This window comes from Macaca mulatta, chromosome 1 (genome assembly GCF_049350105.2).
Source record: "Macaca mulatta isolate MMU2019108-1 chromosome 1, T2T-MMU8v2.0, whole genome shotgun sequence".
Taxonomy (NCBI): domain Eukaryota; kingdom Metazoa; phylum Chordata; class Mammalia; order Primates; family Cercopithecidae; genus Macaca; species Macaca mulatta.
Window position 1 is genome coordinate 164885227 of NC_133406.1, and position 27457 is coordinate 164912683.

At 38.8% G+C, this 27457-nt stretch overlaps 1 protein-coding gene and 1 pseudogene across 2 annotated transcripts in view; one reads left to right on the top strand and one right to left on the bottom strand.

Annotated features, from left to right (window-relative positions):
* The window catches only part of SLC44A5 (solute carrier family 44 member 5), a 521995-nt gene that overhangs the window by 31207 nt on the left and 463331 nt on the right, over nt 1–27457 (top strand). For both annotated transcript variants that reach the window (XM_077988318.1, XM_077988316.1), the window contains exon 2: nt 17905–17997. The gene's annotated coding sequence lies outside the window, so the exon portion shown is untranslated. The remainder of the gene's footprint in view (nt 1–17904; nt 17998–27457) is intronic.
* LOC705052 (eukaryotic translation initiation factor 2 subunit 2 pseudogene) lies at nt 15739–17637 on the bottom strand (annotated as a pseudogene).

Genomic DNA, 27457 nt, shown 5'->3' on the forward strand with positions numbered 1-27457 from the left:
GTGAAACCATCACCACAATCAAGATGACAAGCATTTCCATCACCCCAGAATTTGCTGATGCCCCTTTGTTATCCTTCCTTCATTCCTGTTCCCAGGCATCCCCTGATCTGCTTCTGTCACTGTAGGTGAATTTGCATTTTCTAGAATTTTATATAAATGGAATCATACAGTACGTACCTTCTTTGGCTTACTTATTTACCATAATTTAAAGATTCATTCATGTTTAATGTTATCACTAATTGTTCCTTTTCTGCTGAGTAGCATTTTGTTGGATATACCAGAAGTCATTGATGGATATTTAGGTTGTTTCTAGTTTATGAGTATTACAAATAAAGCTGCTATAAGCATTTGTGTACAAGAACAGGAATTAGTATAGTAGAAAACAAACAATGGAATCAACAAAATCAAAAACTGATTTTTGGAAAAAAAACCCTAAAAATAGGCATGCCTCTAGCAAGACTGATAAAGAAAAGATAAAATGTTTAAACAGTTTTAGAATTTATGAGAGGAATAGCTAGAGATTTAGGAGAGATTTTAAAAAATCACAAGCATGCTATGAAAAGTTTTGTTAATAAATTTTGAAACAAACAAAACATACTTTTCCATAACTGTAGAAATTACCAAAATTACATCAAGAAGAAAGAAAAAACCTGAATAAGCCATTACTCATTCTCCCCACTATCCTACTTCAAAGACTTGAGCTTCAGATAATTAAAAATTCTTGGTGATGTGAGTATTTTGAAGCAGGATCAGTCTGTAATAAGATTTCATAATAATGATTTAATAATATTTCATAATAATAAGGATCAGTATGTAATAATACCTCCTTCCTATAGGTCTAGTTATTGTGTTTTTCTACATGTATACTTTTTAAAAAATTATTCATTAAAATCGATTTCTAAGTATTTGAAACCTCAGCATTTACTCTTAATCTGATGTTGAACTGGAAGAATCAGTTTATACTGAGGGAATTGCATACATTTGTTTACAGAATAAAGGGAGCCATGTATATTTGTTTATAGGTTAAAGAGTCATGGACTCGAACCAGGAAAGTTTCAACCAGGAAATTCAAGTTAAAACTCTGAGATTAAGATCATATGTGGTTGATTTATTGGGAGGTCAAAATCATAGCACAGCAACAACTCATCAGTATCCTAATCCGGGATTAACAAAGATAAGTTTAACATAGCCAAAATAGCTAAGAACAAGGAAGAGAGTGGGACAGGAACAATGGCAAAATTGCCTCAACAGGTTTAAACTGACTTATTTTTAAAAGATTCTTAAGATTATAGGTACTGGCTAATTATTTAAAAACCCCACAAATTAAGATAAATACAAAAATAAATGATGTTAATATTTGGTATATAGCTTGTATAACTTAGTGCATAGAATATAGACATATATTTATAATCTTATTTTTACAAAGTTGAGGTTTTTTCTGGAGGAAAGGTTGAGTTTTATTATGTGTATAATTTTGTATTTGCCTTTTGAAAACATAGTAATCATGAACATTTCCCTCATAAAGATATAATTGGCATCGTTTTTAATGTTTTCACAAACTATATACTATCAGAATTTAGTTTTCCAATTTCACATTGTTGAATATATAGACTAATTTTTTACTTTTTTAAGCAGTGGTGAAATAACCATCATTGAACTTGTATCACTGTGTACTTATCCAGTTATTTCTTTGGTACATAATCCTGAAATTCACATACTTCCTGGGTCAAAGAGAATAAACTTTTCTTTCTTTCTTTTTTTTTTTTTTTTTAATACGGAGTCTTGCTCTGTCACACAGACTGGAGTGCAGTGGCACCATCTCAGCTCATGGCAACCTCTACCTCCTGGGTTCAAGCGAGTCTCCTGTCTCAGCCTCCTGATTAGCTGGGATAATAGGTGCATGCCACCATGCCCGGCTATTTTTTTTGTATTTTCAGTAGAGATGGGGTTTTCCCATGTTGACCAGGCTGGTCTCAAACTCCTGACCTCAGGTATCTGCCCACCTTCGCCTCCCAAAGTGCTGGGATTACAGGTGAGAGCCACCACACCCAGCCGAGAATAAACATTTTTAAGGATTTTGATATAATCTCTAGAAATATTTTACCAGTTAACATTCCCACTAGCCTTGTCAAATAAAATTATAATATTGAGAGCAATAATACATTTGGTAATGTTTATTAAATAATTACTATGTGCCAACCACATGTCAAATTCAAGTTACCTAACTTAATCAGTAGCAGTTTCTTCCCAACTGTGCTTATTTTTTTATCTTTGACAAGTTAATATGTGAAAACTTGTAACTTATTTTAATTTGCATGTTTTGATTAATAGTCATGTTGGACTTTTTCTGTATTAATCAAATTTATCCAAATTTGATATTTTTCCCCTGGAGTACTATCTTTCTTTTGATTTTTCTGTTTTGTTCTCCAGGTCATATATTTGGAAACCCTTTACAAGGAATACTTCTGAGGTTTCAAAACAATGGCAAGAGGATAGGGTTTTCATAGAAATTTTAGAAAATAAGATTATCAAGTAAAGCAGAAGACCTTTTATTTGTAGGGGATCCATCAGAGTAGTGGGAAAAACTATAGGGAAAGGACGCAAACCTTCTGAAAGGTCAGAAGGTTCTGCAGAGTCCTGGGGGAGAATAGCTGAAGGCAGCTGTTCTATAACCCTGAGGAAGAGGGCAAGGAGTAGGTACAAGGGAGTGTGGGGGAATTTGTCTTAAACAGGCTTGTTTACTTATGTTGACCAGGAACTGACCTTTGATCATCTGCACAAGAAGTTCTCAGAAAGGGGAAAAATAAATGTTAATTACCTACAGGTTGTGTTGACTCCAGGTTTTCGGCATTGTGCCTGCACTGAATAAAAGCAAGCAGCTCCAGCTTCTCCGGGCTGCTCTCTGGCCACTAGAGCCAGGCAGTTACCTAGTTGCTCTTACACTGCATACCTGTGTCTGAGTATGCATTTCATCTGTTGGCCAGGGTCTGTGGGACAGACACAGTATTTATTAATTTGTTGTTAACTAGATTTTAAATAGTTCCATTTTATTCTTTACATATGCATGTTAAAAATGGTCAATTTTCTGTTACCGTATCATGTGAAAAAGACTAAACAGATTCTCACCAAAATTTGAAAGTATATCTGGAATGGTCTTCCTCAACATACAAACTAGGTAGCAAGCATGAAATTTCTTTAATGGGTCTCAGAAGGTATCTTAAAGATACAATCAGTCATCCTTCAGTAAAGCTGCAATTGAGAGAGAATGAGAGGCTTATACAATTACCGATCATGAGAAGTATTTCACATGTGTTAGATGCTGTGGATACTACAGTAGCAGTTGGGAAGCAAAAGAAACAGGAAAATGTATCAATCCAAAAGAAAAAAAGGAAAAAAAGAAAAATGAATTGGTAAACAGGACACACAGGACAATATGACAGAAATCAGATAAACATCACTCATCACAAAATTGCCTTCTAAACAATGATCAGATATGTTGCTTGCAAGAATCACAAGGCAAAACAATACAGAAATATTGAAAATAAAGAGATGGAAAATGTGTGTTTAATAACAGAAGCAGGGCCCATAAAGAACAAAAATAACAGATACATTGAAAAAATGACAAATTTACAATCACACTAGGAAATTTTAATGTAATACTCTCAGAAATCAGTACCTCAATAAGAAAACATTAATAATATAGATTAATAACAAAATTAGCAAGGGTGATAAAATATACATCTGTGCAGACTAGAGAAAATAATTTTTAAATTGAAGTATATGTGGAATATTTGCAAAAAATTATATTGAGGTCAAAAGAGGAACCTCATCAAAGTTTTTTGAACTAATATTATACATGCTGTGTTCTCTCATAACAAGTTTCCATGCATTTGGAAACTTAGAAGTGAACTCCAATGATTTGTAATTTAAAGAGAAAATCAAGACAAAATATTTTGAACTCTTTAATAAAAAACCACATATTAGAGTTGGTGGACTTAGGGGAAATTTATTACCTTGAACACATACTTTTTTCAACGGTCATAAATCAGTGAATTACCTAGCTCAGAAAGATTTTTAAAAAGCAACGAACCAACCAGAGTAAACCTGAATAAAGCACAAGGAAGGAACTAAAGAGCAAAAATTAATGTAGTGAAAATAAGTAATGGAATCAACAAAGTCGAAAGCTGATGAGGCTGGGCACGGTGGCTCACACTTGTAATCCTAGCAATTTGGGAGGCCAAGGGTGGAGGATTACTTGAGGCCAGAAGTTTGAGACCAGCCTGGCCATCGTGGCAAAACCCGTCTCTACTAATAACACAAAAATTAGTCCGGCGTGGTGGTGCACCTGTAATCCAAGCTACCTGGGAGGCTGAGGCTAGAGAATCCCTTGAACCTGGTATGGGGTGGAGGTTGCAGTGAGCCGAGATTGCACCACTGCACTCCAGTCTGGGCAACAGAGCAAGACAAACAAAAACACAGCTGATTATTTAATAAAATAGATACACCTCCAGCGAGACTGAGGAAAAGATGAGAAAATGTATAAACAGTATTATAATAAAAAGGGACAACTATAGATTCAGTGAATATTTAAAAAAATCAGAGAATGCATGAAAAGTTTTGTGAATTTAGAAATAGAGCAGACACTTTTCTAGAAATATGTAAATCACCAAAATTGGATCAAGAATAAAGTGTAAACCTGGATAAACTATCTACCACCCTCCAACCACATTGCCTCAAGACAACAGCTCTGGATGGTTTTATAGATTTGTTCTTTCAAGAAATAGGTGAGTCTTATATATAAACTAAGTCAGACAATAGAAAAAGACAGCTACGCAACTCATTTTTATTAAGATAGTACAAACTTGATACTAAAACTAGAAAAGGGAGTATAAGAAAAAGGTGTTGTGTATTGACCACTCTTATGAATGGACAAGCAAACTAAAGTTAGCATATGAACACATCATAACTAAGTAGGATTTATCTCTGTAGTGCAAAAATGATCCAACATCCAAAAATCCATTAATGTTATGCTATATATCTCATTTTTATTTACTTACTTTTGTGGTACATAGTAGGTATATTATCTGATTAATGGGGGACATATGATTATCTCAGTTGATGTGGATAAACATGAAAAAACCATATGATTATCCTGTTTATTCATGATACATAATACAAGAATCTTAACAAACTAGGAAAACAAGCTAACTTACCTGTTAAACAGAACCAAAACCTATAGTAACTATCAAACAATGCATTTCCATTTAAGTTAGCAGCAAGATGCTGTTAATTCTGTTGTTTAGTGCTGGATATCTCAGACTATGTAATGTAACAAGAAATAGAAATAAGAAATTTGGGAATTAGTAAAAGGAAAGATAACACTCATTATTTGTAGATGATATCATTGCATATAAATAATATTAAACAATTATTGGTCACTTACCACATGCAAGGTACTACACTATGCTCCAAGATCAACATATAAAAACAGTACTTTTTATACAAACCAATAATAACCACTACAAAATATAATGGAAAAGAAAATATTCACAACAGCATTGAAACCATAACTAAGAGGAAATGTAACGAAATAGGTGCAGATTTTTTAGGGAGAAAATTGCAAATTTTATTGCTTTGAATAAAGAAACCCAAACTAACCAGAACATAAGAATCTTTGTTTGTTTGAGATGAGGTCTCGGTATGTTGCCCAGGCTGTACTTGAACTCTTGGGCTCAAGCAGTCCTCCCCCGTCAGCCTCCCAAAGTGCTAGGATTACAGGTATGAGCCACCATGCTCTGCTGAGCTTTATTTTCCTGTTGTTAAAGAGAACTTATATTGAATAATCACTGATAATGTATGCTTAAATGAATTCTCAGAAGCCTACGGGTATAGCAATTGACTATATTAATATCCTGATTTTTATACCTTATACCTAACAATCCTATGGTTGTATAGGATTTGTTACTGCCCAGAAAGAGTTTTTAGGACTGGGTTTTATTTTGGGATATACTTGGTTTAGACTTTGGTTCAGTATATGCAGGTGTAACACATAGATTCATTTTCTTAGTTTCTGCCTGGTTTTGTTTTCCATTTAAAAAAAAAATTTTTTTTGTTATTATTTTTTTTTATACTTTAAGTTCTAGATTCAATGCCATACTGAATGGGCAAAAACTGGAAGCATTCCCTTTGAAAACTGGCACAAGACAGGGATGCCCTCTCTCACCACTCCTATTCAACATAGTGTTGGAAGTTCTGGCCAGGGCAATCAGGCAGGAGAAAGAAATAAAGGGTATTCAGTTAGGAAGAGAGGAAGTCAAATTGTCCCTGTTTGCAGATGATATGATTGTATATTTAGAAAACCCCATCGTCTCAGCCCAAGTTTATTTTTACTTATTAATTAATTGACTAATTAGAGACAGGGTCCCACCATGTTGCCCAGGCTGGCATTGAACTCCTGGTCTCAAGCAGTCTTTCTGCCTCAGCATCTCAAAATGCTGGGAATACAGGCATGAGCCACCATGCTTGACCTGGAGGTTTTTTTTTTTCTTTGATTCTTTTATTTTGCTATTTTATTGATGCATGTAAAGACAATACTATGTTATAGCTTGCTATGGGCTTCTCTGCAGACCCACAAAACTTCCTTTGAGTAGACAAGGTCTGATATTGAACAAGTGTGGCACCTGACCTCCAGAGGACATCTGAACAGAGAACGAGCTGTATGCCTTCTGCCACACTCTCTGAGGAGTGCATTTCCAGATTCTTAAGTCCACTTCATGTTTGAATATATGGGTTACATGTCAGCTCATGTGATTTACCCTTTTGATACCATTCAGGTTTCTTTTTGTTTTTGTTTTTTCCAGATGGTCTTTATTATTTTCTGCTTGCTTGAGCTCTCCCTCAACTGCCCTTAAAATATCTGCCATGTTTTGCATTCAGTCTTGGCTAGGGCTTGAATTAGAACAAAGTCTAGGGATGCATTTGGAGTTTTCTCACTTCCTGATAGTAGAGTCTGGAAGTAATCTGCTCCTTGCTTCTTATTTCTGAGTGCCTAGAAGTTAGCATTGAAATATAGTCTCCTAATTACTTTCATTGGGTATGGGTAGAATTGTTATCAAACATGTATTCCTACATCCCTGGAGCATAATTTCTTACTTTTGCTTCGATCCCCTCACTACTTTATTTCCTTGACAAGACTAGGTGCCAGCCTTCATCTCCAACTAGATGGCTCTGAGCTATGATACCCCTACCTAGTTTCTAATAGTTCCTTCCTCCCAAAGGAAAATAACTTTGCTTTTTTCCCCTTACCTTTTTCTTAAACAGATGTCTTTGGAGGCCTATACCTTCAGAAATACTAAAGATGTTTATCAAATTGATTGACTAAGGGGCCCTAAATCCCCCCATTGGTTCCAAATTTTGGCCATTGACTTCAGCCTAAATAAACCTGAATTTGCCATACTATCTTGAAGTTGGTTTTAGATTGCTGATCTTGTCTTGGAGGTGGGAAGGAGATAGATCCACATTGCATCTCTCATATTGCCTCTTGTTGACTGAGAACAATAAAAATATCATTTGATGTTTTAGAAAAAAAAAATTACCAGACTTCTAAGCAGCAAATTTTTTTTTTTTAGTGTTTTAAGATCACCATACCTAGAGCCTCTACATTCAGGCTTAGAATATACCTTCTGATTTTATTAACTTTTAGTTCATGAATTCCTCTGTGGTTGGCCTTTGATGTGGTTCATGAAGTTCTGAAATTATGGACAAATTTATATGTGCATATGTGCATTTTCTGATGACTTCTCTAGCTTTCAGGAGATTCTCAAAGGGGTCTTTAAGAAGCGCTGCTCTGTTTTACTTGCCTTGTGCATGCAAAAGCATATCAATGCACAACAAGAAGCACCAAAAGTTAATTTTTTTTTTTTGCGGTTAGGCTAGATTTATTCCACCAAGCCAACTTCTCAAGTCATAATCTCAAAGTAACTGACATTGCATCCTAGGTCTTCTGACTTTTCTATTTTCTTTTCTTTTTTCTTTTTTTTCTGAGACAGGGTCTGGCTCTGTTGCCCAGGTTGGAGTCCAGTGGTATGATCTTGGCTCACTGCAACCTCCACCTCCTGGGCTTAAGTCATCCTCCCACTTCAGCCTCCTAAGCAGCTGGGACTACAGGTGGCACGCCACCATGTCTAGCTAACTTTTGTACTTTTTGTAGAGATAGAGTTTCGCCATGTTGCTCAGGCTGGTCTCAAACTCCTAAGCTCAAGTGATCCACTGGCCCCAGCTTCCTAAAGTGCTGGGATTACAGGCATGAGCCACCACACCTGGCCAACTTTTCTATTTTCTTGCATTAACTTTGTGCATAAGCTTAGGAGTCAATAATACTTGAATTGATATCTTGATTCTTATACCTTCTAATTATATGTTCTTAAACAAATTACTGAACTCTTCTGAGCCATAAATCCTATGAACTTGTCAGATTCTTGTGGGCTTTAATTGAAATATGTATATTTAAATGTCTAGCATGGCCTGTGTCACAAAAACAGATTTTCAACAAATGTTAAGTCTCTTAACTACTTTAAAAACCAATTTTTGTGGAGACGGGGTATTGCTATATTGACTAGGCTGGCTTTGAACTCCTGATCTCAAGCAGTCCTCTTACTCAGGCTCCCAAAGTACTGAGACTACAGGCGTGAGCCACCATGCCTGGCCCTCCTAACTACTTTTTAAATAATCAACTTTATTGAGATATAATTTATATTCAATAAAGCTCATATTTTGATGTGCTTTGACAAATGCATACATCATCACAATCAAAATAGAGAATATTTACATCACTCTAAAAAGTTCTAACTTCCTTTTCATCCCTCATTTTCAGAACGCTGGCCCACTCCTGATCACATAAAACACAAAACTCCTTGACTCTGATATTCACCTTTCTTTTTTTTTGAGACAGAGTCTCGCTGTGTCGCCCAGCCTGGATCTCAGCTCACTGCAAGCTCTGCCTCCCGGTTCGAGCCATTCTCCTGCCTCAGCCTCCTGAGTAGCTGGGACTATAGGTGCCCACCACCACACCCGGCTAATTTTTTTTTTTTTAATTTTTAGTAGAGATGGGGTTTCACCATGTTAGCCAGGATGGTCTCGGTCTCGTGACCTCATGATCTTCCCGCCTCGGCCTCCCAAAGTGTTGGGATTACAGGCGTGAGCCACAGCGCCTGGCCGATGTTCACCTTTTGAGTCTAAGAGAGTCGACATATTTCCCACCTCTTGACTCACTGGATTGTTGGTACTTGATTTGATGACTCCATCTCTCAATATTTATCTACCTTTTCTCAATTTTAGTCACTGAATCACTAGCAACTTCTTCTTCCAGTTTATGTCTTAATGTAATGCTTCCTCTTCCTATCCTTTATGAATCTCCTTTTTCCTATCATGACAGTCATAAAGTCTTTTTACAAATATTCTAGTTATCTTCCTTTGAACATATGGTAAAATTGTACTTTCTTACTCCTTAGAAGTGTGGTCATGTGACTTGTAAATTGCTTTGACCAATGAAATGTGAGAAGTGACATGTCATTTTTGGACAGAGGCCTTTAAGACAAATGCACCATAACCCATATGCCACAACAGTAAGCAGTGTTCCACCTTGTGGCTATTAGCATAAGTTCTGGAGTAAGAATATGTAAAGCAGGATCCTCACCTAACTCTATCCTGAGTAAGAAATAAACTTTATTATCTAAAGCCACCAACATTTGGAGTTCTTGATTACTGTGGTATCATCTAACATATCCTGACTGATGCAAATACCAATGTGGGATATGAGTAACATTTAAGTGGGTACTTCAGCTGTGTTACCATTTAAAAAAAAAGGCTAGTTTCCTATTAGTATAGGACTTTCTCAGATTCACTCAGTAGTGTTCCCAGTTCTCCAATGTCAGGATCAGGTTTATATATATGTTATGAATACTATTTAATTTATATATAAATAATATATATTATTTAATTTATAGAGTATACATAGTATCAATACTAATACTATTTCATTTATACATAAATTATATATACATAATATATATTTTACATACATGTATAAATCATATATATTTTTATATACATATATAAATACTATATATTAAATAGTATTCATCATTTTATTTGCTGACAACATACCTTATTTGTTTCCCTACAAATTTAGTAAACTACTAAGTCTTTTTGTTTTCCTTCTTAAGTACTGTGCTAGGAATTGGGGATGTATGCTCCTTAAAGCATTGATAACTGCCTTTCAGTTCTAGCTCATTAATAGATACTAAATTCTTAGGCTATCAGAAGTCAAACGTGGTCATTTTGTAAAGTAACTGTTAGGTAACAGTTGGATCTCCAGGGGTTAGTTTGTCTGCTAGTTGGGATGTCACATTAAACAGCTCCAGGAGGCACCATTCACAAATAAACCTCTGCTTGGAGTTATCTGACATATTTAGTTTTACAGATTTAGAAACCTGATTTTGTAAATTTACCTAGAAGCATATGATTTTAGGGCACTGATATCTGTTAGCCAAAGTCAACAGAAACTAGTTTGTAAATTCCAATGCCAATCATAAATTTCAGTGGGCAGAACGTCTGCTACTGTAACTTCTAATGATCATCTGCACAAGGATGGTGGTTATATCCACTCATGAAATTAAATTTGGTGACATAAATTAAGTGCAAAAAAGAGCTGATCCCAAAAAGTGAGTAGTCTAATCAATTGCCTTTTTCACCCTTGGAATAGTTCTGTCTGATTAATCAGAAGTTCTTCTAGAAACTGGTTAACATTTCTTTTTGGTAAAAATATCGTCATCAAATTATTTGGAATGAAAATAGTTGTTTTGCTCCACTGATATGCCAAGTAATATGTCAAATGCTGAGCGTCCCAGCCAACCTCGCTTTTAACCAACTCCACAAAAGCTATTATCACAACCTTCCATTTTGAATGACTTATCATAATAAAAATTCCCATACTATATTTTTCATGTATTCATTTAAATTGGTAGTTTCCCAATGAGACATGATAGATATGTTAAACTTCTTGATACAACTTTAAAGGCAGTGCAATTTCTATCAATTACACATTTACATAGATTTTACTGAGTATTGTTTCTATTAGTAAAGATTTCTACAGTGTTTCTATGTAACATCTAATTTATTTTAATATTAGAGTGACATTTTCTTACCTTATGAGGTAAGGTACCTATGTCCCACATCTTAATCTAATTGGGACATAGCAGCGAAAAAACACAGTATTCTTGCTCAAGAGTTACCATTCCAATAAGATTTACATGTAACAACAAGGAGAAATAGGCATGTTTTTTACAGTAGTGATAAATGCTAGGAAGAAAATGGATTCTTGATTTAAAAAATGGAAATTAACATGTACCAATGGCTCCCTTCCTCAAGTTGTATAACTCAGGAGATTCTAAAGAAAAGAGAAAAATTGAAGCAATCAGAATAGAACATTCACAAACTCTCATTACCACCTCTTTCTACGTACTAGTATCTACACCTTTATACTCTGCTTACCTGCTATTATTTGTAGATAACAGTCCGTTTTTCTGACATAAGACCAAATCCTCCACTTCTGTCTCACAGAATCCATTCCTTCTTGCCTACTCAAAGGTATTACTTTAGTAATTCTTATTTTCCTCTTCTACATCAACATTTGCCTTTCTACTTGGTCATTTCCTTTGGTATATACATGTGATATTATCACTCTCATCTTTAAAAAAACTCAACTCCATTTCCTCTGCTAGCTATCATCCCATTTCATTGCTCTCCACAGCAAAACTCAAAAGACTTATACCGTTTGGATTTAATGCCTCCGCTTCTCATCCTCCCATTCTCTCTTAACCCTCCCCATTGAGGCTTTTGCTCCACAACCCTATCAAAATTAGTTTTTATCTTGCTAAAACCGATGGTTAGTTCTTATTTTTCATCTTACTAGACCTAGCAGCAAAATTTGACACAGCTGATCACTTCCTTCTTCTAGAGTCACTTTCTTCACTTGGTTTTCAGGATATCCTATTTCCTTAGTTTTTCTCCTACCTTATTGGTCTCTATGTCTTTTTCCTTTGCTAATTTCTCCTCATGTCCTGAACCTGTACACATTGATGGGCTCCGGTATTCAGTTCTCAGAACTCTTCTGTACCATTTTTATTAGGTTTGTGACTTAAAATACAATACTGCCTTGGGATAAGAAACACTTCAGTAACTTGAATCTAGATATTATCTAATTGGCTTTGGCTCTGGTTTTTGACTCAATACCCATTCTCAAATGTATATGAGCTATCTTCTGTGGGGTAGGGGATACAGAGAAGAAAGTAAGACGAGGTGAACAAACAGCAGAGAACTCTTTGAAAAACAGGGAGGTAGAGGGTTTGTTCCCCCAAATCCTAATCCAAATCCTAAATGGGGCTGCTGAAATGGATACCAAGGTAACTGGGAAATTCCTGGATAACTTCTGCTTTCTGAAAGTCCAAGCAAATCAGAGGCCAGAATATAACCCAATATTTAGGCCGATATTGAAAACTGCCATCAGATGGCACCAAACTTCCCCAGAAGTGAATGAATTCACAGGGCACAGCCAGAACTCTAGAATTCCTACCTGTCCAGACTCCATTTGATCATTTCACTGTAATTATCTTTCCAGCTCAGTCTCTGATACCCCAACCTCAGCAATTCTTTGAGACCACTAGGTCTCCAATCCATTGCCCTAGTATCTTTACTCTATTTACTCCTTTATGTCCTCACTTCCGCTCCTTGCATGATTTAGATTCCATGTTTCATCACTGTAATCATTCTTTTGCATATACCTTCAACACTCTTGCCCCTTTTTCCTTCACTGTTCTCACTTGGCACAATTCCATCACACTTACATCTAACTAGTTGGCTACTCTGCATCTGTTCCCAGCGGAGATGAGGCTAAAGACTGACTGGTCTCATTTCAAACTGACCAACCCTCATGAGGGTTCTAGAAATCTTATTATATTTACCCACTTCATAAACATTCCTAGAAGAATATTACATACTTTTTCTCTATTCAAAACTACCTACATATTTTTCTGTCCTTTCTCTCGTTTTTCCCGTTCCTTTCCTTTTTAGATATTAAAGTTCTAATACCAATGAGTAAACAGAAGCAATAAGAAGAGGACTGTCACCTGCTTTCATAACCACATCAAACAATTTACCAGCACATGTACAGATACATTCTGCTTCCTCTCCTATTACATGAAATAAACCATTAATGCTCCTATTGAAGGTCAACCCTTCTACTTCTGCATAGAATCCCATACTTGGGTCAGGTGCGGTGGCTCACGCCTGTAATTCCAGCACTTTGGGAGGCTGAGGCGGGCGGATCACAAGGTCAGGAGATTGAGACCATCTTGGCTAACATGGTGAAACCCTGTCTCTACTAAAAATACAAAAAAAATTAGCCAGGCATGTTGGCACACGCTTGAAGTCCCAGCTACTCAGGAGACTGAGGCAGGAGAATCACTTGAACCCAGGAGGTGGAGGTTGCAGTGAGCCAAGATCGTGCCACTGCACTCCAGTCTGGGTGAAAGAGCAAGACTCTGTCTCAGAAAAAGAAAACGAATCCCATCCTTTCTCATCTATGCAAACTCTTTATCTTTACTTCTGAATTGTTCTCTCTCTCTGTTTTTTACTTTTGGTTTTCCCAGTCTGCTGGATCATTCCCATTAGCAGGATCAACTTAACTGGCATTCAACCACTGTAGTTGTACACTTAATAATTTTATATTTAGATTTGTGTTTTGTAAGTAAAGTATAATGAGACAACGAAGCATGCTATAGACTGATGTGTCCCCCCACTCCAAATTTATATATTGAAACCCTAATCTCCATTGTGATGCTATTTGGAGTTGGGGCCTTTGGGAAATAATTAGATTTAGATAAGATCATCAGAGTGAGGTCTCCATGATGAGATTAGTGTCTTTATAAAGACAGGAAGGAAGACCAGATCTTTCTCTCTCTACCATGTGAGGACATGAAAGAAGGCAGCTATCTGCAAGCCAGGAAAAGGACCCTCACCAGGCATCGAACTGGTTCACACCTTGATCTTTAATTTCTTAGCCTCCTATCTCCCTCTCCAGGGGTTTAGATCATGGCCATCTTTAGGGATGACAAGAATAAATGTGGGGAATAAATATCCGTTGTTTAACCCACTCAATCTATGGTATTTTGTTACAATAGCCTGAACTCACTAATACAGAGCGTGTGCTTGGCTCTCATATAATTCTGTCTCTTGCTGCCTCCCCAGGATGGGTTCTTGGCTTCCTATTCTCCTGCCCAGCAACTTCTGCTGCCCTCTAACTCCAGAGTGGGCCTCAGTATAGGCTCCTAAAGGGTTAGAGTGGCATGTGCAATGTGTGTGCCAAGTCAGGGAGCAGACAGTGTACCCAAAGGAGTGTGACTGTAGTAGTTTTCTATTGCTGGTATAGCAAATTATCACAAATTTGGTGGCCTAAACAAAATTTTCTTATCTTAAACTTCTGTAAGTCAGAAGTTCAGTACAGGTCTCATGAGATGAAAATCAAGGTGTCAACAAAATTGAAGTGTCTCATGGCCCCCTTATTGCTACTTCACAGCCATCAGTGTTGCATCTCTTCGACTATCCTTCTGTAGTCCCATCTCCCTCTCCAAGGATTTAGATCATGGACATCTTTGGGGAACCATTATTCTGTTGACCGAGTCAGACCTCAGGCTTTCGAAGACATTCATGCTTTAATCCTTGGAATCTGTGAATATGTCATTTACATGGCAAAAGGGACTTTGCAGATGTGATTAAGATTGAGAACCGTGAGATGGGGAGATTATTCTAAATTATCCTGGAGGGCTTGATCAAATTACAGGAGTCATTAAAAGCAGAAGAATGGGCAAAAGAGAGGGTCAGAGAGATGCAATGTGAAAAGGATTCAAGCCACCATTTCTAGCTTTGAAGATGAAGGGAGAGGACTATAACACAAGGATTGTAGGCAGCTTCCAGAAGCTAGAAAAAGGCAAGGAAGTGGATTCCCTCCTAGTGCCTCCAAAATCACATGTAGCCCTGCCAAACCTTGTCTTAGCCTAGTGAGACCTGTGTTGAACTTCTACAAAACTGGAAGAAAAATTTGGTTTAATGTTTTAAACACTAAGTTTGCAGTAATTTTTTATAGCAGCAATGGAAAACAAATACAGAAACATGAAGTAATAAAAAAATAAAAAATGCCATGACATTTAGGGCGAAAAAGACCGTAGAAGAAAGGAAAAAGCTTTCCGTTCTTCGAACAAGGGGTCCTGCATTTTCTTTTTGCGAGCCCCATAAATGATTTAGCTAGCCTTTTCCATTAGAATACAATTTTGCCTTAACAACTTCTATGTTAAAACTCTCCTTTGAATTCACATTCCTTTCCAGCTAACATCCTATTTCTTTGCTCTTTTTTAAAGCAAAACTGAATTTTTAATAGTTGCTATCTTCACATTCTCTCCTATTACTCTCTCTTGAATTCATTCCAGTAAAGCTTTTCCTTACCACTGTTCCACTGAAACTCCTCTCCCAAGGCCAACAATTACTTCCATATTGACAAATTTAATACTTATTTCTCATTACTCTCCTTTTAAAACTTCTCAGCAATTTTTTTAAATGTAAACTTTGATTTAACACAACATGCATGAAGAAACAGTGTACTTGGGGTAGGTATTCAGCTTGATGGAATTTTTTTTGAAAGAATCACTGTTATAATAACTTTAATTTATCTTGCATTTTACAGAAGTCTATGAACGATTTTAAAAAAGCACCTCCTTACCTCATATCATGTTCCTCTGACAGTTGTTAAAGGAGGCAATGAATATGTCAACAACGTGTGCATCAGCGTCTTGCAAGAATTTCAGACCAAGCAACCACTCACCAAAGAACCTGCCAGCTTTTTTAACTTGTGTTTTTTTTTTTTTTTTTTTGAGATGGAGCTTTGTTCTTGTTGCCCAGACTGGAGCGCAATGGCGCGGTCCCGGCTCACTGCAACCTCTGCCTCCCAGGTTCAAGCAGTTCTCCTGCCTCAGCCTCCCGAATAGCTGGGATTATAGATGTGTGCCACCATGTTCAACTAATTTTTTTTGTATTTTTAGTAGAAATGGGGTTTCACCATACTGGCCAGGCTGGTCTTGAACTCCTGACCTCAGGTCATCTGCCCGCCTCCCAAAGTGCTGGGATTACAGGTGTGAGCCACCACACCCAGCCTTATCTTGTTTTTAATACAACAAGATTAAGTGTATCCACTCTGATGGCAAACCTGTTGGGGCACAACTCCACAACATGCTTTGCAAAATCAGTGATTAGCAAATTAGTTAGCTTTGACACGGAACTGTGCTCGCTACCCGCGACAGCCTAGAAGCCGGTTTTGATACTGGCAACAGAACATTTAAAATGACAAGTTTCACACTGTGGGAAATAGTATCGTGTGTCCTTCTATGGCATTTTGTGATCAGCATGTGTGACAAGTGACACATTCCTTGATATATCTTCTCAAGACATTTTCTATCTGTTTCTGTTGGAATCTTCCTTTGATTACAAGTTGGTTATTACCATCTATGGAACCACTTGTACCCAATTCAGCCAACAAAATTGCAAGGAGATGTTTGGGCTGACGATGTAATAGTTTACAGATATCTGTAAAGTTGACAAAAGAAGTTTTCTTGGTTCCGACTCAGACAACCTATGGTGGTTTCATGACAAATTTCCTTTTCTCCCCAGCAACCATGTCTTGATACTTTTCCCTTGTGATGTTGAGCACTCGATTCAGCAGCTCCTCATATGTGTAGTCTCTTTCTGAGCCTGCCTAAGCAGGGCCTATCTGATTACTGAATGAGATACTGAATGAGATACCATCATCTTTTTTGCTGTCTTCATCTTCTAGAGCTTCATCTTTCTCTAGTATTTCATCCTCATCTGGGAACTTGACATTCTTTTTCTTCTTTTTATTGCCAAGCATAATGTCAAGGTCATCCTCTGCTTCAGCTGGTTCTTGAACATTATTTTCAATCTTAAGATCCTTTACACATTCTTCATCTTCATCAATATCAAAGTTTTTTTCTTCTTTTTCTTTTGATTAAAGAAGTTCAAGTCATCTAGATCATCAGAAGCGTCTTTTTTCCTGCTGTCCTCTTCATCAGCTTCCAGATCCTTGTCCTTGGTTGCCTCTGGCTCCACTTCTTTTGTTTCTGAAGGCTGAATTTCCTCTGTTTGAGTATCCCCTTCCTCATCTAACATAAAAGGCTTCTTCTTCTTCTTTTTCTTCTTACTCATAGTTGGATAAAAAACCATCCCATTCCCAGACATGGTTGCGGCTCAAGTGGGCTCGGCTCGGACGCGAAGTCAGACAGGACAGCCCCAGCCCCTGGTGGCAGCACTGCTTCTGCAGATACCTCTCCCACAACTGCACTAGGCTTTGCGTCAGTGTAAGGGAACGACATCCGGTCAACCTCTCCTCTAAGCTTTGGAAATGTGCCTTCGCTGATGAAATTCTACCAAATGACCACGTCCCTGTGATCAGACTACAGGTCAAGGAATAGAATTATTTCCAACTCCAGAAGTTCTTTCATGTCCCCTTTCAGTCACTACCCCAATCCAAGAGTAAATACTATCTTGACTTTTAACATTACTGATTGGTTTGGCCTGTTTTTGAGTGTTATTTAATTAAATTAATTAATTTAGTTATGAGTGGGTCTTGCTCTGTTGCCTGGGCTGGAGTGCTGTGGTGCAATCACAGCTCACTGCAGCCTTGATTTCCCAAACTCAAATGATTCTCCTGCCTCAGCCTCCAGAATGGTGTGTACTACAGACATGTGCCACCACACCTGGCTAATTTTTGTATTTTCTTTTTAGGGATGGGATTTTGCCATGTTGCCCAGGCTGGTCTCAAACTCCTGGATTTCAAGTGATCCACTGCCTTGGCCTCCCAAAGTGCTGGGACTACAGGTGTGAGCCACCATGCCCAGCCCTGTTTCTGAGTTTTATATAAATATAACTCAGTGTATTCCCATCTGTGTTTGTGCTTTTATTCAACAATATGTTTGTGATATTCATGAGGTTTTTATGCATAGTTGTAGTTCATTCATTCTCATAACTGTATAGAATTCCATTGCACACATACACTGCAGTCTATCCATTGTACCGTTGATGGGCTATTTCCAATTTTTAGCTATTAAGGGTAGTTCTGATGTGAATATCCTTGTGCATGTCTTTTGGTGGGTATATAGTGATTGCCTTGTGGTTTTCAGTTGCATTTTCCTGAGGAATAATGAAGTCAAACTCCTTATTATATGTCAATTGGCCATTTGGATGTCTTGTTTTGTGAGGGGTCTTTTTGAATCTTTTGTCATATCTATTGAATTGCCTGTCATTTCGTTACTGACTTGCAGGAACTCTTTACATACTCTTGAAACTTTCTTTTTTTTGTTAGATATATACAATGAAAACAACTTCTCCTACTCTGTGGCTTGCTTTTTTGTTGTCTTAATGATGTCACTTAGTAAACAGAAGTTCTTAATTTTAACAGAGTCCAACTTACCAATTTTTTTTTTTATGTTAAGAACTATTTGAATCCTATTGAGCTATTTGGTCTACCCAAAAAGCATAAATATTCTCCTTTCTTTGAAAACATTTATACTTTTACCTTTCACATTTAGATATGCAATCCATCTAGAAATAATTTTTGTGTATGGATAGGAGTCATGATTTTTTCCAATTTGCATATCCAGTTGGCCCAGCATCATTTATTGAAAACACCATGCTTTTACAAGAGCATTGCAATGTTGCTATTATCATAAATCATATACCCTATATGGGTGGGTCTGTTTCTGTATTCTATATTTTGTTTGTTGGTCCGTTTGCTTATCCATAGGTCAATACCACACTTTCTTAATTACTACAGTTTAGAATACATCATGTTATCTGGTTGTGTAAATCCTTCAAAATGTTCTTTATTATTTTTAGCCCTTTGTGGTTCCATATATTTTAGAATAAGTTTGTCAATTTACACACACACTCCTGCTGGGATTTTGATTGAGATTGCATTGAATTCATAGATCAATTTGAGGAAAATTGAAATCTTTATAAAATTAAGTTTCTGAACTATGAGCATGGTAAATTCATTCATTTATTTAGGTCTTCATTAATTTCATTCAATAATGTTTTATAGTGTGCAATGTAAAAAGACTTTCACATTTTTAATTAAATTTATTCCTAGATTGATGTTTTATTTGCATCTTTTCCTTGAAATACTTTTTCCACATGGTTTCTGGGGCATTACTCCCTCTTCCTCTCACTGCCTTTACCTTTGCTGATTCTTCCTCATCATGCAGAATTACAAATTTTTGACTTTGTCCAACATTGATGCTCTAACCAGATCTCTTGAATCAGATGGTTTACTCATCTCCCAGTTGCCATAAGTACCCTAGTTATAGGCTTATCCCTGTGACCTTTGGAGAATTGTTCTTGTCTAATAGGAGCCGCCTCCCAGGAAATGACTGGAAGTGTATTCCCCACTCCTCCCCACTGTAGCCGATGACTGATTCAAGAGTATGAATGCCCAGCTTCCTTGCTTCAGGGTGGGTCAACTTAGCTCTCAGAGGCTCTAAGCCAACCATGCTCCAACCAAGGATTAGGAGAAGGCTATATTTTATCTGAGACCATATTGTTACTCAGATTTCCCCCTTTTTCATTTTGTTTCCCTCATGGCCTTACAAGTTTTTCTTGAGGAGAGACTTCTCAGTAAATCAAGTGCCTCTAGTCCTTGTCTCAAGCTCTGCTTCCAGGGAAACTGATTTCACTCTGTAGCTTGTCTTTGCTCTATATTCATTTTCTAGATGATTTTATCTAGTAGCGTGGTATTAAACACCATTTTTATGCTAACAACTTCAGAATTTATATTACTAGCCTTGACCCCTCCTCTGAGCTTTAGACTAAAACATCTCATTGCTATCATTTTCCTTTAGATGTCTAAAAGACCTGTCAAATTTAACAAATACGAAACTAAATTCTGAATTTTCCTCTCAGGCTAGGGGACGTCCCAAATGCTGGTGGGACTTTGACCCTGGCTGGTGTTCAGGCTCTTGACACTGTCGCAAGAAGGAATTCAAGAACAAGTTGGAAAATAGTGAAAGAATGGAGATTTACTGGAAGCGAAAAGTACACACTCAAGAAAAGGGGGTGCATGTGTATTCAAGAAAGTCGCACCTGACAGGGTTTGGGGCCTCTACCTTTATGGGTTTCATTTTTGTTGTTTGCTTTCTTTTCTTCTTTTTTTTTAAAAAATTAGAGACAAGGTTTCACCATGTTGCCCACACTGGTCTTAAACTCCTGATCTCAAGTGATCTGCCTGCTGCAGCCTCCCAAAGTGCTGGGATTACCGGCATGAGCCACTGCAACTGGCCTATGGGTTTCTTTAACCAATGGGTGGAATATTCATGAAAATTCCTGCAAAAAGTGAAGATTTCTCAGCACTATGGTGCCACACATTTTTACACCAGATATGGGTGTTCCTGAAAGTGTCATGGCCCTGGTGGGTGTGTGATTTAGTATGTTAATGAGTGTATAATGAGGTCCTAGGTGAAACCTAGATCAAATCTAGCACTATGTTGAGTCCAGTCAGTCTTACCCAGCTTGGCCAACACTATGGTTTTTCAGGGTCTTAACGCCTAGCATATGCAGCTACTTTGACAGCTTCCTTTCACTAGTCATGTGAAACTCCTGCTTGGATTATTCTGTTGTTCTGCAGCCACCTTGTATTATTCTTGTCTCATTTTCCCCTCACAGAGATTTCCATCTGATATGGTTTGGCACTGTGTCCCCACCCAAGTCTCATCTCAAATTATAATCTCCGTATGTTAAAGGAGAGACCTGGTGGATCATGGGGGCAATTTCTCTCATGCTGTTCTTGTGATAGTGAGGGGAGTTCTCATGAGATCTGATGGTTTTACAAGTATTTGACAGTTCCCTGCCTCTGTCTCTCTTGCCTACCACCATGTAAGACATGCCTTACTTCGCCTTCACCTTCTGCCGTGATTGTAAGTTTCCTGAGGCCTCACCAGTCATGCAGAACTGTGAGTCAGTTAAACGTCCTTTCTTTATAAATTACCCAGTCTCCAGTAGTATCTTTGTAGCAGTATGAGAACGGAGTAAAACACCATTCCTTATTCTTAAGTGTTGATGAAGGAGGAGGTTAGTCTTCTATATCTACTTCCTGATGATTAGGGGTGTTGGCCCTGCCTGGAAAGGGAATGGGAGTCTCCAGCTACCTAGTCTTAGGATTCCAGGGGTGAGTCATCAGGAGAGTCTCAATCTGAGGCAGGAATTGGTTGGAATCCTTGCATGACCAATATTTCGACATGGAACTGTTGCAACCTAGAAGACACAAACTTTACAAAGAGGCTAAACAAGCAAGGACCATAGATTAGTAGTAATAAGGTAGCTATTAAAGGTCCCAGGAAATGTAGGAACCAGATCACACTTGGTAGGTATTCTTTGACAGAGTCTCAGATGGTTTGAGTGGTGGGGTTATTGAAATGATGTAGCCAGGTAGCCTGTTGGTAAATCTTTCAAACTTGCAGTTTAATTAATCCTGAATTATTAATATAAGAACATCAGGTACGGTTTATTTCTGTGCAAACCCCTCTTTCTTCAGCTACAAGATAAAGCTTCTTGTTATTTCCCCGACCATTTGAGTGGTTCATGGTCTGGCATTGTTAGGGCCTCATATACTGGGGGTTCCAAGTCCTGCATAATCCTGCCATGCCTAGAAAAGTTCTGAGTTGCTTCTTCATTTGTGGAGGTCACCCCTTTAAGACAGCCTCCTTTCACTCAACAGACAAGATCTGGTTTCCTAGGCTTGGGATATGCCCCAGATATTTTACTTCCAGTTTGGAAATCTGGGCCTTGGATGGAGAAACCCGATACCCTCTTTCTCCCAGGAAATTTAGGACTTGAATGGGATTTTTATCTGAGTCGTCTTTAGTGGGACTTCATACGAGGATGTCATCCCCATAGTGGAATATGGCTCCATTTTCTAGCTCCAGGTTCCTTAATACTCATGCCAAGTCATTTTCAAACTAGTAAGGCCTGTTCCTAAAGCTCTGAGGCAGTACCACCAGGTATACTTCTGAGTAATACTAGTTTCAGGATTAGTCCACTCAAAGGCAAATACTGAGAGTCAGGGTGCAAAGGAATACAAAAGAAAACATTCTTAAGATCTAATACAGTAAACCAATTGGTGTCTCTCCGTATTTGGATAGGTATGGTATAAGGGTTAGCACCATAGGATGTGAGGGAATTACAGCCTCATTAATGGCTCATAAGTCTTGAACTAGATGAAATTCTTCATTTAATTTTTGAACAGAGAAGACAGGAGTATTACAAGGAGACTGACATAGAACCACGAGGCCATGTTTTATAAACTTCTCAATTAGAGATTGGAGTCCTTGCTTGGCTTCTGGTTTGAGGGGATATTGACACTTGTATGGGAAATTATTTTTGTCTTTTAATGAGATGATCACTAACTGAGCATGAGTTGCTTTGCCATGGGGTTCTACTGTGCATATTTGTCTATGTTCAGCTAGAAGATAAAGCCTTTTGTTATTTCCCTGACCATTTGAGTAGACACATACTTGTGGGTCTACTTGAGATCTTATTTTGTGAGAAATCAGTTTTTTTTTTTTAGGCTGGCTTAGAAAAACCAGGCATTGCCAGTAAGAATGGCTCCTCAGGGCCTGATAAATGTAAAGTGGCTTCAAGGATGGCTAGGAAGTCCCATCTCAATATAGGAGTAGGACATTCTCACATAACTAGAAACTCATGAGTTACCATACAGTTTTCTATCCTGCAGTTCAAGGGTAAAGTACACAGTGGAGCTTCTGGAGGATAGAAGCCTACAGTGGCCATTTAGGACAGAGCAACTGGCCTCCATGTCAATTAAGAAATATATTATTATTATTTATAGATGGAGTCTTGCCTTGTCACCCAGGCTGGAGTGCAGTGACACAATTTCAGTTCACTGCAACCTCTGCCTCCTGGGTTCAAGTGATTCTCCTGCCTCAGCCTCCCAAGTAGCTGGGATTATAAGTGTGCACCACATGCCCAGCTAATTTTTGTATTTTTAGTAGAGATGGGGTTTCACTGTGTTGGCCAGGTTGGTCTTGAACTCCTGACCTCACCTGATCTGCCCACCTCAGCCTCCCAAAGTGCTGGGATTATAGACATGAGCCACTGCCTGGCCAGTAAATTAATATTTATACTTGCCACATCAAGAGTCATCCAGAGCTCCTCAATTGTGATGACCAGGCCTTTCGTGGGAGCTGCCAGGAACCCTGAGCCCTGTCAGTCCTCAGTTATGGTCATTTGGCATTGGGCGTTCTCCTCTCCCTTAGGAGTTTAGGGCAATCCCTTTTCCAATGATCTTCCTACTTGCAGTGAGGACAGGGTCTGGGTAGGGCTCCCCTGGCTGGAACAGTTCTTGCTCCAATGTCTCGGTTTCCCATGCTTGAAACAGCAATCCTTGCCGGCAGGTTTGCTGTTAGGCCCGCTGGTCCATGGGTGAAGTGCCCCCCTGGGTGACCCTGAGGTTGCAGGGTACCACTTACAGCAGCTGCTATCATTTGGGCCTGCTATCTATCCCACCGTCTGTTACCACTAGGTCCTTTCATCCTCTTCAGCCCTGTTCCATTATTGAATACCCTGAAGGCCACATCAGGTACTTGATGAATATGCGTTAGGAATCCCAAAGCCAATTTCTGCAGTTTTCTCCTGATATCAGGTGCTGACTGGCTAATAAAGTATGTTGCTAGTAAAATTTGGCCAGCATCAGTACTTGGGTAAATATTAGTATACTTTCTCAGGACCTCCACGAGGCACCTCTAGAACAAAGCTGGGTTTTCATCCTTTCCTTGTTTCCTTTATTTTGTCATAGTTCACAGGTTTAGTGGTACTTTTTTTTTTTTTTTTTAATTCTCTCCACTAAACAAGTCACCATATGATTTCTTTTTCTTAGACCAGTCTGGCCCTGTTGGTAGTTCCAATTAGGGTCATTATTAGGCACAGATGTGGTCCCTACAATGTACTGCTGAGTCCCCATACCACAAGTTATCAGCATAAGCCTGAGTCTTCACCCTAATATGCTGCTTTTCCTTGAGGGGTGTGACACATGGACAAGGTAATATGAATATCTCTCCAAGTTAACTCAAATGAGAGTGAGAGAGCCTGAGATTCCTCCATTAATTTAGTTGAATCCTCTGAAAATGGCCCAACCTTTGCCTACATTGTGCTAGATCAGACACTGAGACATTGAAAATTGTGCATGCACCCAAATGGTCCCAGCATCCCTGTTGGTCACCTCCCTAAGTGGGCATAACTTAGAATGGTCACGAAGGTAGGAAGTGCCACTGTAGGTGACCCTGGCAGGACTCTGTTCCTTTGGTATGGAAGGGTGTATAGGTTGGTAAGGAGGTAGGCTAGTGGGAGTCTGGGGGATGGAGATGGTGGAATTAGCAGAAGACAGAGGAGTCGAAGGTGGAGTTGGGTTGAGAGGGAGGTGTTGAGAGTACCAGAGCTGGGTCTGGGTTAGAATGCTGAGAAAGGCTCTGGGGAGGTTCATTTCCCAAAAGGATATCCCAAAAGGATAACTATCTAGGATATCTGGTTCCCATTTGATTCCCCCAAAGGAGTATGAGCAAAGGTGCCACAAAGGTGGCAATTCCCATGAAGGATAAAGTTCTGATAAAAAGCCATGAAAGACTATACATATGCTATTTCAGTCTTTTTCTCCTGGCATTTACAAAAGAGGTCTAATTGCAAGACGTATTAAAATTTAGGATCCTGTTCTCTGGCCATTACACCACATTTTCTAAAAGAGAGTTACCCAGACCTTGACCTGCCCTTCATATGACATAAAAAGAGTGGAAGAGGGGAGGAAATAACAGTATGGTTCCCTCACAGAGGGACCAGTTCTGGCCTTTACAAAATGCTGAGTGCATGAGTATGGCCCTTACAGTTTGCCAGCTCCATGGCCATTCCAGGGAGACAAATGTCCCTGTTTCCTTTGCTGGCTGTCTTGAAATCCAGGTGTTTCCCCAGAGCCCTAGCATTGCCCAGGTGTTCACAGCCCCCGAGGTTTTGAAAATAGGAGAGCTTTTGAAGTCAAGAAGGATGAGTTGCAGGCCTAATTTGAAAGCAGTGAGCATGCATTATCTATCTGAACACTTATTATCAAGTAAAACTTGGGAATAGAGATGATTCAGCACGGCCAATAAACAAGGACCTCGAAAGGACCTCTTAAGAACCAAAGGCCTGGATTTGGCATTCCAGAGGGCAATATATAAGAGACCTATCTTGCTGTGTCCAAAAAGTTTACTGAGCTTTTGAGTGAAGTATGAAGAAGGAGCACAGAAGAGAAAAATTGCGAAAGCAAGGTTTAAAGAAAGCTGGGAAAGAGAAAATAGTTCCCAACTGGGGTCAGTGTCTTGCCACAACTGGTTCCTTGGGAAAATGGAAGACTCTTCTTGGGAAAAGTTATAGTGCTCCTAGGAGGCTAGCCAAGCACTGCACAGTACGAGACTTTACCCTACCACCTTCATTAGCCTCCTGTCAGGAAAGACTGTGGCATCCCAGAACTACTTGGTGTAGGTTGAAACCTTTCCACCTCCACTTGTCACTCATCAGGGCAAACAAGGTTTGCTCTCCAACCAGAAAGAGCAGAGGCACTGTGACTGAGGGGATTCAAGCTGTAGTCAGCTCTGAGGAACAAGGAAGAAATTAGCAATAACTTCAGGGAATGAGAAGACTTTGACTAAGGTCAAAGTGAGACTTAACAACTGCTGCTGGTCCTAAAATGGGGCCAACAAGGCTCTTGGCTGGATGACCATAAAGGTGATACTAACAGGCTAGGGGAGGTCCGCAAATGCCCATAGGACCTCGACTCCTGCTGGTGTGCAGGATCTTGACACGACTGCAAGTAGGAATTCAAGGAAGAGTTGGAAAATAGTGAAAGTACAGAGATTTATTCCAAAGCAAAAAGTACACAAGAAAGGGAAGTGAGAGTGTCCTGGAGAGAGATTCACATCCAATGAGATTTGAGGCTTCTACCCTTATGGGTTTCTTTATCTAAGTGGTGAAATATTCATAAAGATTTCTCGAAAAGGCTGGGTGTGGTGGCTCATGCCTGTAATCCCAGCACTTTGGGAGGCTGAGGTGGGCGGACCACCTGAGGTCAGGAGTTTGAATCTAGCCTTGCCAAGTAAAGTTTCACCACTTTAGTAGAGGTGAAACCCTGCCTCTACTAAAAATACAAAAATTAGCCAGGTGTGGTGGCGGGCACCTGTAATCCCAGGTACTTGGGAGGCTGAGGCAGGAGAATTGCTTGAACCCAGGAGGTGGAGGTTGAAGTGAGTGGAGATGGTGCCACTGCACTCCAGCCTGGGTTACAGAGTGAGACTCTGTATGAAAAAAAAAAAAAAACATTGCTGGAAAAAAGTTGAAGATTTTTCAGCACTATGGAGCCACTCACTTTTATAGGAGATATGGGTATTCCTGGAACTGTCATGGTGCTGGTGGGTGTGTGATTTAGTATGTTAATGAGTGTATAATGAGGTCCTAGGTGAAACCTAGGTCAAATTTAGCACCAGATTGGACCCAGTCTGGGTCCAGTCAGTCTTAGGTTGGCACACAGCCTGTTTTACAGTCCCTAGCTTATGTAGCTCTTTCAAAAGTTTCCTTTTGCTAGTTATGTAAAATTCCTGCCTGGAATTCTCTATTATTCTGCGACCACTCTGTATTATTCCTGTGTCAAAAAGCATTAGTATTTACCACATTGTTCAGGTTAAACAACCTTAGAATCATCCTTGACCCTTCTCTTCCTCTCATATCTCCATCCATACATCAGTAAATCCAGTTTACTCTATTGTCCAAATACATCCACGTTCAGCAAATCCTGTTGACTGTACTATCCAAATATATCCTGAATCTGTCCACATGGTAGCTATCCACAGCAATCCCTGCTCCTAGCAATTATCTTCTCTTCCCTTGTAGGGATGTGTTGTAAGAGCTTCCAACTTCCTGAGTTCCTACTTCACTAGAGTTATGCAAATCATACATTTCACTCTTCTGCTGAAAACTCTTGAATTACTTCTCACCTCACTAAAAGCAAAACCAAAGTCCCTTCAATAATCTCTGTGATCCTGCAATATCTGACTCCTTCTTACCTCTTTGACCTCATTCCTTATGCTTCTTCCCATCATTTATGGCCTCCTTGCTGTTTCTCAAAAGGCCAAATACACTTCTGCTTCAGGGTTTCTGTACTTACTGACCTTTGCTAACAGGCTCTACTTCCAGATGCTGCAATGTTTCATTCTCTTACTTCATCTAGGTCTCTGTGAAAATCTCATATTATTAA